General features: G+C 39.0%; 1 protein-coding gene across 6 annotated transcripts in view; it reads right to left on the bottom strand.

The window, feature by feature from the left end:
* Positions 1-852: 852 nt before the first annotated feature.
* Positions 853-10,457, bottom strand: part of RBM44 (RNA binding motif protein 44) — a 48,629-nt gene continuing 39,024 nt past the window's right edge. For 5 of the 6 annotated variants that reach the window (XM_042995827.1, XM_042995828.1, XM_042995826.1 and 2 more), the window contains one exon: positions 2,398-3,377. The gene's annotated coding sequence lies outside the window, so the exon portion shown is untranslated. The other variant, XR_006221040.1, reaches the window with a different exon arrangement.

Below are 10,457 nucleotides of genomic sequence, written 5' to 3'. Positions count from 1 at the left end.
AAGCAGGAGCCTCCCGAGCTAGTCAGACCTGAATTCAGTTCTGGAGTTGTCGATTTTCCTTTTTCTGTGCTTTACTTGTTAGAGTTGTGTTTTTATCGTTTGTAGTCAAGAGCCCTCTCAGTAACATACTAACTTGTGGTCTGCTTCGTTCTAAGAAATACTGAGGCTGGTTATAGCCATTCACTGAAAAGGAAGAAAATAAATCAAGAAAGTAAACTGAAAATAAAGCAGCAGGAGATACAAGAGTGCAGTTACTACCCCACAGATGCGTCACTGCAGACCGCTAGATGATAGCCCTACCATCAGCGGCAAACCGCGCCTGACTCGTTCGCTGTTAACGAGTATTGTGTTTTCCTTGCCGCCATCCCCAGGACGGCAGACACTGCTATTTTTACACACTAGACGACCGGGGCACAGGGAGATTACCTCGCTTGTCCAAGGCTAAACAGCTCCCAGAACTGGACCAGGAAATTTGAACCCAGAAAACCTGGCTTCGGAGCCTGCATTCTTAAGCAGTACACTACGAGGCCTTCGGCTTCCTGGCAATAAAGGCAAAGGCCTTTAGAGCAGCCAATATATAGTAAGGATATTCTCTGATCGGTCAGGAGACTCTAACCGTCAACCCTATCATGCTGCTATTAAGATATAAGTTCTATATAATTAACAGCAGCTGAGGATTTATATAGCACTCACGGGTCAGACATAACGTTTATTTCCCCCCAACAGTCACAATTCAGGCAAATACGCAGATCCTGTAAACAATCTTATATTGCTCCTGAAGGTTTCCTAGAGAGAACAATTGCAGTTGCATTAGCTTCCTCTTGCTGACGTAAGACATTCCCACACACTTGGTGATTTAAACAATACAAATTTATTATCTTATACTTCTGGAGATCAAGGTCGGACACAGGTCTCACGAGGCTGAAATCAAGATGTCGGCAGGCCTACATTCCTTCTGGAAGCTCCAGGGGACAATCCGTTTCCTCGCCTTTTCTAACGTCTAGAGGCCACACCCCCATTCTTCGGCTCCAGCCCCCTTCTTCCATCTTCAAAGCCAGCAAGAGCAGGTAGGGACGCTTCTAGAAATGGCTCTTTCTCTGGTTTTCTCTTTTGCCCACCCAGATAATCCAGCACCATCTTCCAGTCTCAAGGTCAGCTGTGTGGCAATCTTACTTCTGCAACCTGAATCCCCTTTGCCAAGTGACACATTCACATGTTTGGGGGTGAGGACGGGACAGTGTGGAGGGTCATTACGCTGCTGACCACAGGAGCTAACACTCTTTAAACATTCTATGTGCCAGGTAAATACTTTGTGATAAGTAACGATGATACGGTGAAAAAGCTGTAAGTTCATACACACAGAACGCAGGCTGAGAACTATTCCTTTAAAAAGAAACTCTTGATTCTACTCAGTTTCTCAGTTACACGTATTATCTCCGTGGACGAGAATTAACACTGGTGTCAGGCAGAGCCGACCCGGAATTTCTGGTCCCACGTTTTGGTGACAGTCTTACAACATTCCAGATCTCTGGTGGTCTCCAAGCGTAATGATTTGCATATTCTAGTTGACATGGCTCAAGTGCTCCTTGTTGTTCCAACAATACAGTGGGAACGAAAGGTGACTGTGAGCAGAGGACGCCCACATGATCGGAAGCAGCCCTTTTAGTACAAATGACCATGTGAGTCAACACGCTTATTGGCAGCAGTGATCGTGTGATCGTGGCTGAAAGCCTTTTTGGTCTATGAACGTCATCTGAGCTTTCCCTTTAGTTTCTGAACAGAACATCTTTATTTAAAACACCTGACACTCGTAACATCAAGCGACCCTTTCTATATTTTCCCAAACCAAATGTCGTAATTTGCTCTGTATTCTAGAAGGGGACTCCGCTTCGTCAAATCATTTTGGAAACAAATGACCTGAGGTAAGCTTCTTATTGTCACCAGCACGTTGAAAAGAGTATCTGGTCCATGTTTCAACTTTATGCGCTGTTAACTCTGAATGCAGCCTTTGATTTGATTTGATTTTTTTTATTCTTGAATGCAGCCTTTTAATGTAAATGACCACGTGATTTAACATATGGGAAGAAATCTCCACAATTCTCAGGTTCTACTAATTTGATGTATGGCCAAAAGCAATGATGCAAGTTTCATTTAAGAAACCTTTTAATTTAATTTTTTTTTTTTTTACATTCTGAAACCTAATTCCTGCTAGACATTTGGGATGATCTGGTGATACCCGGAGACAAATTACTATACGGAATAAACCCCAAATCCCTTAAAAGACAAGACTTTTGAAATCCAGTAGCTTGATGGTCAGCCTTCCCCTCCATGTGTATTCCACACAGACACTACGCTGGTAGGCTAATTCGCACGTGGAAAATGCCATCAAACCTGCAGAAAGTATTAAATTCACAGTGGTGCTGTAGATTCTGCCTTTATTAACTACAAATATGCCAAGTATAAATGTTAAATGAGCGACTTTTAATCAAGGATACCAACTATTGAACACTCTAAACATTTTAAACATTTGAAGAAGAGAGTGCATATTTAAATGTTCACTTTAATACTGGTAAAACTGCAGCTTTAGACAGTATGTTACCTTCAAAAAGTAATCAATTAAAGAAATGTCCAGGTTATCAGATAAGGCGTAACACTAGGCTTTGAAAACTGCTGCAATTCACACTTTAACCACATGTACCAGAACCTGTGACAAAACAAAGATGAGCACTGCGGCGACTGCTTAAGTGCTCTGCCAAGTGCATGTGGCTCACTCCTCCTCGTGAAAATGGGGAAAATACATCTAAATGTTTTACACTAAAGCCAAAAACACATTAAATGGATCACACCATTAATTTAATTACCTTGGAAGCTGAAAAACAGACACATTCTATATATCTACAAATTCAGTTTATTTAACTGTTACCCTGTGGTCCAACATGAGTCTTAAACTAAAAACTAGAACTAAGAATTTCAGGTGAAGTATATTTTTCATGTACAGAAATCGTTTAATGGACTCTGAAAACAATAAATCTTCTCTTGGTCACTGTTTTAAAAAAAATGATTTAACAAAGGTTTTTAAAATAGACATGCCCATTTTTTCTAATCCAAAATGTGTAGCTTGAAGTCTCCAAGTAACAAGTTGAAATATAAAGTTTACGAACATTAAAAAATTTCTTTTTAATACAGAGAAGACCTTAATATTGTAGCAACAACAGCTGCTAGATTTTAAGGGAAGGCTGTAAAGTAGGATATTATTACACAGCAAAATCCACTTACTGAGCCTATTTAATCCCACAGTCTTGCCACTACCACAGTGTTTTTCCTAAGTGTTGTAGAACATTCTCTGTAGGAGGGAACTCCTGCTTTCCAAGGAAATTCTATATAGGGCAAGAAAAGAAGGGAGAAATAAACAATAAAACATATGGATTATGCCAAATCCGATATTCCAGAGCAGTATAGACAGTAGGCCCCCTCCCCCACCGCCATCTGCGGTCTCACTTCCCAAGGTTTCATTACCAGTGGGCAAGTGTGGTCAACCACGGGCCAGGAGCAGAGGATGCTCCTGAAGCACTGCCAGATCAGTGGCAGCCTCATGCTACGTCCCAGTGCCTATGTCACTCACCTCCCTCCATCTCATCACATGGGCATTTTACCGTCTCGTCATCACAAGAAGGCTAGGTACAGGGTAGGATAATTTGAGAGGAGGACCACATTCATATAACCTTCATTACACCATACTGTTATAATTGTTTTATTATTAGATTGTTGTTAATCTCTTTCTGTGCCTAATGCAGAGTAAACTTTATCATAAGTCCGTATGAATAGGAAAAAACACAGTATACGGGTAGGGTTTGGTACTGTGTGTGGTTTCAGGCGTCCACTAGGATCTTGGAAGGTACTTCCTGCAGATAAGGGGGCACTACTGTAGCTACTTATCAGTACACTCTACTACTAAACCAGTTACTGTCACTAAATTCATTTATCATAAAAAAGAATATCAAAACCACTCATTTACCATTAAATTCAATCATCACTAAACTCTACTACTACATCAAAGCAGAAATGGGCCACTTAACAGAGAAAACCAGATTGTCCTCGTGGTAAAGATGTGGCCATGTCTTGAACAGATCACTTAAGTGAGATGTTAAATCTATTCGCTATGAAGCATCTCAGCTAGTGTCATAAAGGTAGATCCACAAGCCGGTTTAGTAATGAACACCTATATGAAAATTATTACTTTTAAGACGAACATGTCCAGCATAACAAAGACGTCTCCCTCCATGACAAAGGTCTGGCAGGTTTGCCTGTAGCCCATAATAAAATATCTGGGTTCCCTAAGCTCGGGGTTCTTCCTGTAATGTAACTCACTGTATGTGAGGCATCACCGGGCCCTCATTGGGTTGCTTTATGAGAACTGAGGCTCAAAGAACTAGGCAAGAAAATAACATTCTTGGCTACTGCTATTGCTGTGGGAAAAAACTCTTTTGTCTCTGTCCCAGGAGGCTCATGTCTTTTGCCAGCATTAATGAAATTGTGGCAAGTTGTTAGTTTCCAAGTACAATAAAATCTCAAGATCATGAGAGTTCTCATGAAGAAGAAAAGATCTGACATTCTATTTCTCGTCTGTTCAGAATTTTATCACATGAGTGGCGAATTTTATCAACTGCTTCTGCATCTACTGAAATAATAAGATAATTTTTCTCCATTGTCCTATTCATATAGTAAATTATACTGATTTTCAAATGTTAAATAAAACTTTCATTCCTGGAATAAGGTCACTTTGGCCATAAGCTATTATTCTTTCTACAAATTGTCAGACTCAGTCTGCTAATATCTTTAAAATAATTTTTGCATCCATGTTCATGAGATTGGTCTGTAATTTTCCATTCTTGTAATGTCGTAATTTTCTATTCTTGTAATGTCATTGGTCTGGTTTCGGTCTCATGACTATACTCACTTCTCTGGAAAACTTAAAACTGATATTCCTCCTAATTCCTTTTAAATGTTTGAGGAATTCATTAATATAGCCATCTGAGCCTAGATTTTATTTTGTGGAAAGAGTTTATGATTCAATTTCTTTAATAAATACAAAAACGACTGAGACTTTCTATATCTTCCAGAGTCTGTTTTTGTTAAGTTGAATTGTCCTAGGAAGTTGCTCACTTAATCAAAAATTTGTATTGAAGTCATTAGCAATGTCCTCTCACCTTTTCAATGACTGTAAGATTTGTAGTGACATTTCCTTTCTGAAAACTGTTCTTTATCTTATGTCTTTTCACTTTTTTCGCTTTGTCAGTTTCATCAGGGGTTTATCAACTTTATTATATTTCTTCAAGAATCTTTTGGCTTTGTTGATCCTTCTTATTGTATATTTGTTATTTCAGTAGTTTCCACACTTCTTGTACTTCTTTTGGATTATTTTTTCTTCTAACTTGCATTAATTAACTGCTCATTAATTTTGTTTCATTTTTATGACATAGGAACTTAAGGCTATCCATTTACGTTTACAAAGCTCTAAACAGCATCCCTCAAGTTTTGATGTGGAGGGTTTTCATTATCATTCCTTAACTGAAACCTACCTTCTAGTTTTCATTATATGACTTCTTCTTTCACTCACTGTTTATTGAGACGTTTATTTCCAAACACAGGAATTTCCTATGTATCTTTCCATTGCTGATTTCTGGTTATCTGAATTGTAGCCAGAGAGCACACTCTCTTTCAGTCCCTGGTATTTACTGGCACTTACTTTATGGTCTAGCGCATGGCCAAACCATGTAAATGTTTCAGAAGCCCTGAAGAGACTTGACTTTGCAATTATCATGTGCATTACGTTCTACGTAATGTCCAATAGGTTGACTTGGTTACTTGGATTATTCAAATCTTCTATACTATTACTGACTTTTTTGTTTCTTCTGAGAGGTATTTTTAAATCTCCCATTATAATTGTAAAGCTTGCCAATTTCTCCTGATAGTTCTAGAAATATTTGCTTTCTATATTTTAAGGTGTTTTACTAGATGCATAGAAATTTCAAACTGTTATTTATTCCTGGTTAATCAAATATTTACTCTTCAGCAATTTTACTGAAATTACCATATGATCCAGAGTCTATTTCGTCTAACGTTACTATAGTGTGGTTCTTTTTTCCATCCTTTTATCTTCCGATATCCTAATGTTTTTAAGATGTGTTTCTAGAGATACTGTATAGGTGGGTTTTTTTTTTAATGTTTATTTATCTTTGAGAGAGAGCGAGCGAGAGAGAGCGAGAGAGAGCGAGAGAGTAGGGGAGGGGCAGAGAGAGAGGGAGACACAGAATCTGAAGCAGGCTCCAGGCTCTGAGTTGTCAGCACAGAGCCCAATGCGGGGCTCGAACTCACGAACCCGAGATCATGACCTGAGCCGGAGTCGGACGCCCAACCGACTTGAGTGGCCCAGCCACTCTGACAATCTGAGTCTTTCAAAGGAGTATTTTGTTCATTCACGTTCATGTTTAATTACTGACGTAACTGAGTTTTCATCATCTTACTAAATACGTCCTATTTCTCCTGCCTATTCTCTATGTCCTTTTACTCTTACCTACTTTTGTAGGCTAAAAAAACTTTTATCAATCCATACCCCCTATGTTAGCACTGGAATTATATGCTTAACATTGTGGTTAACATAGAACACAAGAGCTGCCATGTTTAAGTGTACAGTTCTAGGTACTCAGGATATTCACACTGCTCTGCGACCGCTGCCATCACCCATCTCCAGCGCTTTTTCATCTTCCCACACAGACTCTTACCCATTAAACAGCTACACCCCTCCTTCCCTCCCCCAGCCTGACAACCATCACTATGAATTTGACTCCTCTAGGTACCTCGTGTGAATGGAATCCTACAGGACTTGTCCTCTTGTGACTGGCTCACCTCACTTATCACAGTCTTCGAGGTTCATCCATGCTGCACCACGGGTTAGAGTTTCATTCCTTTCCCAGGCTGAGTAAGATTCCATTGTGTGTGTAGATCACATTTTGTATCTATTCGTCCACTGATGGGTGTTTGGGTGGCTCCCATCTTGTAGCTCTTATGAATAATGCTACGTTGAACGTGGTGCACAACTTAACATTTGTGTCCCTGCTTTCGGTTCTTCCAGTTACCCAGAAGTAGAACTTCTAGATCACATGGTAATTCTATGTTTAATGTTTTTGAAATACTGCAGTACCCATTTTCCATAGTGGCTGCACTATTCCCACCAGCAATGCACAGAGTTTCCAATTTTACCCCACCAACACTTGTCATTTTCTGTTTTTGATAATAACCATCCAAATGGAAGTGAAGTGCTAGGTCACTATGGTTTTTACTGCATTTTCCTAATTTATTGCATTAGTGATAATGAGCATATTTTCATGTGCTTCTTGGCCATTTACATATCTTCTTTGGAGAAATGTCTATTCAAATCCTTTGCCCATTTAAAAATTGTATTTATTTATTGTTTTACTGTTGTTGAGTTGTAGATGTTCTTTACATATTTTGGATACCGACCTTATCAGATAAATGATTTACAAATACTTTCTCTCATTTTGTGGACTGCCTCTGTTGAGAGAGTATCCTTTGATGCTCATTTTTAATTTTGATGAAGTCTAATTTATCTATCTTTTCATATCCAAGAAATCATTGCCAAATCCAGTGTCCTGAAGCTTTTCCCCAGTCTTCTTCTAAGAGTTGTATAGTTTTAGCTTGTATGCTTAGGTCTTTGATCCATTTTGAGTTTATTTTTGTACATGGTGTAAGGGAAGACTCCAATTTCATTTTGTCCATGCTTTTAAAAATTATGCTTTTAGTGATTACACCAAAGGTTACAACATGCATCCTCTACTTCTCAGTCTGGTATCTACCGGTACACGCGTAAAAGGAGAGTTAGTAGAGCAGGACGAGGACTGTTCTCCTCAAGAAGATCTGCTTGCAAGGCTGGCCCTTGGCTACTTTCTAGGAACTTGGGTTTTGGAAGGATTCCCAGCAATGCCAGAAGTGGTAAGAGTGGCTCACTGTACTAAAACTGTAAAAATAATGTGGTTTATGCTGAACAGCTGCTTTCCTTCTGAGAGTCTGAAACTTTGGTATGTGCTAGGCAGTGGATCCTATGTGACTGGTCACCAATAAAAGTATCGGGCCCAGATTGTCTAATGAGATTTCTTGGTGGACAACATTTCATATGTGCTGTCACAAGTCGTTCCTGGAGGAAACAAGCACATCTTGTGTGACCCCACTGGGAAAGGACTCTTGGAAGCTTATGCCTGGTGCCTTCTGGACATCACCTTATGTGGCTTTTCCCTTTGTGGATTTTGCCGTCAAATCATAGCCGTGAGTACAACTATACGCTGAGTCACGTGAATTCTCCAAGTCAAGTCAATCACTGAACCAGGGAGGGTGGGGCAGTACTGGGGACCCTCAACGTCGTACATTTTACCCTCTTCCCAACCTACAAGGACTTTAGACTAGTAACGGTACCTAATCCCCTTTCAACTGATTTACTACTGTCTTATATTTATATTGGACCCTATAAAATACCATTATTCTTGTTTTATACAGTCAATACTAATTGATATATACCACATCTTGATCTTCATTTCTCCTGCACCTCTGACCTTTCATCTAAAATCACTTTCCTTCTGAAGAGAGATCTCAGATACACAACCTGACCTTATGCCTTAAAAAGCTGGAAAAAGAACAACAAATAAAACCCGAAACCAGCAGAAGATAGGAAATAAGAAAGATCAGAGCAGAAATTAATGCTATTGAAACCAAAAAACAGTGGAACAGATCAATGAAACCAGAAGCTGCTTCTTTGAAAGAATTAACAAAATTGATAAACCACAAGCCAGTTTGATAAAAAAGAAAAAGGAAAGGACCCAAATAAATAAAATCAAGAAGAGGAGAGATCACAACCAACATAGCAGAAATAAAAACAATAATAAGAGAATATTACGAGCAATTATATGCCAATAAAATGGGTAATCTGGAAGAAATGGACAAATTTCTGGAAACATATACACTACCAAAACTGAAACAGGAAGAAATAGAAAATTTGAACAGACCCATAACCAGTAAAGAAATCGAATTAGTAATCAAAAATTTCCCCAAAAACATGAGTCCAGGGCCAGATTCCAAAACCAGACAGAGACCCCACTAAACCTTGATTCCAAAACCAGACAGAGACCCCACTAAAAAGCAGAACTATAGACCAATTTCTCTGGTGAACATGGATACAAAAATCCTCAACAAGATATTAGCCAACCTGATCCAACAATACATTAAAAAAATTATTTACCACCACCAAATGGGATTTATACCTGGGATTCAGGGCTGGTTCAATACCCACAAAACAATCAATGTGATTCATCACATCAATAAAAGAAAGGACAAGAGCCATATGATCCTCTCCATAGATGCAGAAAAAGCATTTGACAAAATACAGCATCCTTTCTTGATAAAAACCCTCAAGAAAGTAGGGATAGAAGGAGAATACCTCGAGATCATAAAAGCCATATATGAACGACCCAACGCTAATATCATCCTCAATGGGGAAAAACTGAGAGCCTTCCCCCTAAGGTCAGGGACAAGACAGGGGTGTCCACTCTTGTCACTGCTATTCAACATAGTATTGGAAGTCTTAGCCTCAGCAATGAGACAACACAAAGAAATAAAAGGCATCCAGATCGGCCAGGAGGAGGTCAAACTTTCACTCTTCACAGATGACATGATACGCTATGTGGAAAACCCAAAAGATTCCACTAACAAACTTCTAGAATTGATTCATGAATTCAGCAAAGTTGCAGGATATAAAATCAATGCACAGAAATCAGTTGCATTCCTATACACAAAAAATGAAGCAAAAGAAAGAGAAATCAAGGAATTGATCCCATTTACAATTGCAGCAAAACCCATAAAATACCTAGGAATAAATCTAACTAAAGAGGTGAAAAATCTATACACTGAAAACTATAGAAAGCTTATGAAAGAAATGAAGAACACACACACACACACACACACACACACACACACAAATGGAAAAAGATTCCATGCTCCTGGATAGGAAGAACAAATATTGTTAAAATGTCGATACTACCCAAAGCAATCTACATATTCAATGCAATCCCTATCAAAACAACACCAGCATTCTTCACAGAGCTTAAACAAATAATCCTAAAATTTGCATGGAACCAGAAAAGACCCCAAATAGCCAAAGCAATCCTGAAAAAGAAAACCAAAGCGGGAGGCATCACAATCCCAGACTTCAAGCTATACTACAAAGCTGTAATCATTAAGACAGTATAGTACTGGCACAAAAACAGACACTCATTTCAATGGAACAGAATAGAGAACCCAGAAATGGACCCACAAATGTATGGCCAACTAATCTTTGACAAAGCAGGAAAGAATATCCAATGGAATAAAGACAGTCTCTTCAGCAAGTGGTG

This window comes from Panthera tigris, chromosome C1 (genome assembly GCF_018350195.1).
Source record: "Panthera tigris isolate Pti1 chromosome C1, P.tigris_Pti1_mat1.1, whole genome shotgun sequence".
In the NCBI taxonomy this organism is placed as follows: Eukaryota; Metazoa; Chordata; class Mammalia; order Carnivora; family Felidae; genus Panthera; species Panthera tigris.
The sequence above is the reverse complement of the archived record's forward strand: the minus strand, read 5'-3'. Positions and strand labels throughout refer to the sequence as shown.